This window comes from Pocillopora damicornis, chromosome 5, assembly GCF_964200805.1.
Source record: "Pocillopora damicornis chromosome 5, jaPocDami1.2, whole genome shotgun sequence".
NCBI classification, from domain to species: Eukaryota; Metazoa; Cnidaria; class Anthozoa; order Scleractinia; family Pocilloporidae; genus Pocillopora; species Pocillopora damicornis.
In genome coordinates this window covers 24,380,751-24,385,457 of record NC_142674.1, presented here as the reverse complement: position 1 = coordinate 24,385,457, position 4,707 = coordinate 24,380,751, and the positions used below count along the sequence as shown (strand labels likewise).

The window sequence follows — 4,707 nt, the reverse complement described above, 5'->3', positions numbered from 1 at the left end:
AAGGGTTCGCGCGCTTTAAATTACTAAAATAGAGGAGATCCATGTTGCACACGAAATAACAAAATCAATCAGCCAAGGAGCGCGATAACAGACTATCAACCGCTATATTCGAACATGTCTACTACACCTTTGTTTGTCGTCATTGGTCGATTCGGTGCACTGTCATTCGTGCGTTTCGCTCCTCATTATTTTTCCAACTAGTACATGTTGTTTCCTCTTAAGTTCTCTTTGTTGTTGACCGGCCGTTATGTTGTCAACCGCTATCCCTATTGATGTTATTGGATGGAGTCTAATATGGATGGCCTCCTTGACCCTACGGGTCAATAACCTTAACCTGGTTCCAAACAAGAACGTGTCCTGTTTCATTAGCGTGTTGTGTATCTTCTGAGTTTTGAGTGTGAGCAAGCCGCGTCTCTTTTATGTGCTCTTTATGGCTCAGTTATTGCTCTTCCTGTTTTCCAGATCGAGTTTCCCTTCCTCGATACGTCATTAAATTGGGACGCCAGAGGTTTCATTACCACTAATGCATACAGAAAGGATACTCGCACGGGCCAATACTTGGCCTTTGACCCACATCATCCTTAGTCAGTAAAGCGTGTTTTTGTCTAGTGTCTACACGATAATTTTGTTCTGACATAGGCGAAAGCGGGTCTGCCACAGCAATTACATTACGAGGGTTGTTATTATCTCCCCATAAGATTTCCCCCATGCTACCATGACTAATTTTGGTTAGTCAGCCAGTATATTTGAACGACTTTTATTAATATTCAAGATTCATTTGACACATGATAAATATCATTGGACTGCATTTCTGTGAATTCCCATTCCAGTCATTAACTGTGGAAGAGAAACAAATACAAAGAGTGAGGTGTGAAGTTTGAGGGAAAGTCAATTTCAGATGACAGGGGTGGGTAATAGGAAGATGAACCACTCTTAACAGTAAAAAAAAAAGCCTTTTAGATGGATGATGTGACTTCCAACAGACAAGGAGGAACTCTAGGTCGAGAATGATAAATAAGTTAAACCCAGAAATGGCAGTGATTATGGCCATGTCAAGGAAGAGAAATATAAGCCATGGATAGGAAATTATAAACTAAATTAAGTGCCAAAAATCAACTAACTTGTAAGAGACAGGGCTGACAACTTGGTATTTAGTATTCTGGTAATCTTTTTGTGGAGGAAAGGTGGGGAATGTTACTTTAAAGTTCAAATGGGAGACAAAAATCATTCACACCTACCACTTCTATTCATGCACAGCTTCATTGTTACACAGCACACATCCATCACTTGTCCTTAGACAGTTCTACTAGGAAAAAAGGAGGAAAAACAAGTGGGAGTATGTCTTTCTCGTGACAGAAAGACATACTCCCACTATAACTAACCCTATTTCAGAATTGTTGGTGAAAATAATTTTTTATTATAGCAATACAAAAATATTTCACATATTTTGTGGTTTAAAACTAACACTTCTGACTAAAATGATCAATCAATTTCATTTTCTTCCTTTGCACTTTACACTGATAAGTAGAGAAAAATAAGATTGAGACAATGCTCTAAGTCTTAAGCCAGACTTATTCCCAGTGAGCCAAACAGACTTTTTCTCAGCGAGCCAACCAGACTTGTTCTCAGCGAGCCAACTAGACTTATTCTCAGCGAGCCAACTAGACCAATTCTCAGCGAGCCAACCAGAATTGTTCTCAGCGAGCCAACCAGACCTTTTCTCAGCGAGCCAACCAGACCTATTCTCAGCGAGCCAACCAGACATATTCCCAGCGAGCCAACCAGACCTATTCTCAGCGAGTCAACCAGACCTATTCTCAGCGAGTCAACCAGACCTTTTCTCAGCGAGCCAACCAGACCTATTCTCAGCGAGTCAACCAGACTTATTCTCAGTGAGCCAGACTTAGAGTCCAGTATCCTCATTGAGTCACAGCCCATTATCCTCAGCGAGTCAAAGTCCAATATCCTCAGCAAGTCAAAGTCCAGTATCCTCTGCGAGTCAGAGTCTGAAATCCTCAGCGAGTCAAAGACCAGTATCCTCAGCAGGTCAAAGTCCAGTATCCTCAGCGAGTCAAAGCCCAGTATCCTCAGCAAGTCAAAGTCCAGTATCCTCAGCAAGTCAAAGACCAGTATTCTCAGCGAGTCAAAGTCCAGTATCCTCAGCAAGTCAAAGACCAGTATCCTCAGCAAGTCAAAGCCTGGTGTCCTCAGCGAGTCCAAGACCAGTATCCTCAGAGAGTCAAAGAGCAAGCATGTTGAGCAAGTCTAGGCCTAGAATCCTCTGCAAGTGATAGCCTTGGATTTGCAGAAAATTTAATTCCAATATACCCTACGAGTCTTAGTATCATAAGCAAGTTTAATTCTTGACACAAATTACTGGACACACATACTAACCTTTGCAATCAAGCTCCAGGGGAATTGTTTGAATTTCTGCAAAAGAACAAATATGTTAGCCAAAACACTGTTACCAATGAAACATGAAAAAGTCTATAAGAGAGTGAAAAGGAACCTTTGAGTGCTGTAGAATTTTTTAAATATCACCCTCAACTTAAATCAAGTGGAAACCATTTCAATAAGTTGATTCTGTCTGTTTTACTTGCCTTTCATAACTCGTAGCTGTTGAGGATGGGGTGCATAAATACTCCTTTTCTGAATTTTAACCTTGATTCCAATGTTTCTCATCAGCTGAGATAGCCATATCATGATAGATAGTCTTCTTCCTATTTAAAAATGTATAAATTAATTATTAACAGATTTCCACCAAAGCTTGTGATAATTCCACTATTTAATTGCTTTGGCACTCAGTGAATTGGTGAATTACCTGGTTTCAGAAAGTAATACATTTTTTATTTAGCCCAGCCATCTCCTTACTCTCCCAGGCTGGTGTGCTAAATTGAAAATCCTCTCCCACACGCCTAATTTTCAAGCTCTTTTCCTCAATAACTTGGTTATGCAATATGGTTTTACTATAAGTCTCAAAAAATTCTGTGCCTTTTCTCCTGAGTGAATAAATACAAAATGGAAAATACAGAACATATCTAAACTTCTTGGCTCTTTTAAAATTCCTTATAATGCATGAGATAAATGAATGAAAATCCAACAGAATCATAACCACCATGCATTGTGGCTAATGTGGCATTACATTTCAATGTTTCTTTCCTTTTACTTCATCTGGTAATTTGTCTTTCACAACATAAAATTCAGTTTCTTTGACCAGAACTTTTTCAAATGAGTGTTTGATAACAATTTTCTAACTAGAACTTTTCGTAGACTGACTAACTAATCCAATTGGGTCTAACAAAACGATAAAGTTCACTGGCTGAGATTCTGAACTTGCACCATTGTTTTTATATAAGAACAAATAGAATTCTTGGACATCAAAATAAATTACAATAACTTATACACAATATTTGGCACATGAAAAGGTCAACTTTTGAATGAACTGTATACGTAGACCACTGAACTTAATTCTTGCCTTGACAAAAATTACGTGTCACCCTCACACTCATTTTTCAAATGAATACCATGCAACCATTGGAACTATATTTCTTTGTTTGACTTCTGAAATTTTGCCTTGAAACAGGGACAAATGAGATAATCAACCTCAAAATACATAAAGCGCAACATATATCAAAAGCCTTTCACTTACAATGCACCACCAGTATTCTCAAGAGTAAACAATTCAGAAGTGAAACCGGAAACTGTCATTTTATATCATTCCACTCATTCTCGAGCATAATTTGTTTTTTTTGAGAATTTTTAGCGTGTAACAAGTAGAACCACATCTAAAAAACATACAAAACATACAAGATAATATACAGGTCGATCTATATACAACTATCGGTTTGAAATAAAGGATTTGTTTTGATTTAGTTCGGACGCGCATTGCGTCATGCGATCGATCTGTCATCGGCTGATAATTTAGGTCGTTGCGTTGTCAAATTCCATTGAAGATTATTTACTCTGTCGCTCCAAAATCATGTTTGATCACAATATATATTGCTTTACATTCACAAACATACATCTACAGGTCTATCTCAAGGCAAAAAACAAGGATTCGAGCGAGAAAAGTAAAAGTAAATTTAATTTTACGCTGTTTCAACATCACGTGCGTCACGCATTTAAATATCGCAAGAATGTTTATAGATTACTTACCTCGATTCTTCGCTAGGATTTTCCAGTTTTCTGTCTATTTCAGATTCCTCACCACTAGACATACCACCATGCTCACTTCCATCGTCAAAAATGATGTCTAAAGCCTCAGCTACGCTGTATCTCTGGCGCTTCGCACCAGACGCCATTATCGCAGATTGAAGTCGTACGAAAATGATTTCCGGAAAGGGCTCCAAAGGTCAATTTTGATAGTTCGGAGCTAAAATTTGCTATGTGATTGGCTTAGAATGTTTACTCGCCACAGTCGGAATTTTAGAGCGATGAAGGCCCTACACGTGCTTCGTTTTCGCTCATGACTTCGTATTAGGCGTAAGATAGTGCTTTTTTTTTTTGTTGTTGTTGCTTGCATTACAGACTCCACAACATTTTTGCGATGCCTCCTTTTCACAGATGGCCGATTACAACTACAACATAGTAACACCTCCACGAAATCTGTCAAAAGGAGGATTTTAAAACACCGGAAATGGAGAGGAAAGATAAATGATACGGTCGATTGACTCCCAGACAATTGAATGGTCCAAACTAGCAAAGGCG

At 38.6% G+C, this 4,707-nt stretch overlaps 1 long non-coding RNA gene across 3 annotated transcripts; it reads right to left on the bottom strand.

The window, feature by feature from the left end:
* Positions 1 to 741: 741 nt before the first annotated feature.
* LOC149046103 (uncharacterized) lies at positions 742 to 4,419 on the bottom strand. 3 transcript variants are annotated; one of them, XR_016186616.1, is made up of 5 exons: positions 4,156 to 4,418; positions 2,662 to 2,720; positions 2,395 to 2,430; positions 1,239 to 1,306; positions 742 to 837 (listed from the first exon to the last, which is right to left on the bottom strand). It is a non-coding gene; the product is annotated as an uncharacterized LOC149046103 (long non-coding RNA). The 3 variants fall into 3 exon arrangements; XR_016186617.1 differs by having other exon boundaries at positions 1,239 to 1,303; positions 4,156 to 4,416; XR_016186618.1 differs by lacking the exons at positions 742 to 837; positions 1,239 to 1,306; positions 2,395 to 2,430; positions 2,662 to 2,720 and adding an exon at positions 3,580 to 3,785 and having other exon boundaries at positions 4,156 to 4,419.
* Between the last annotated feature and the right edge of the window lie 288 nt (positions 4,420 to 4,707).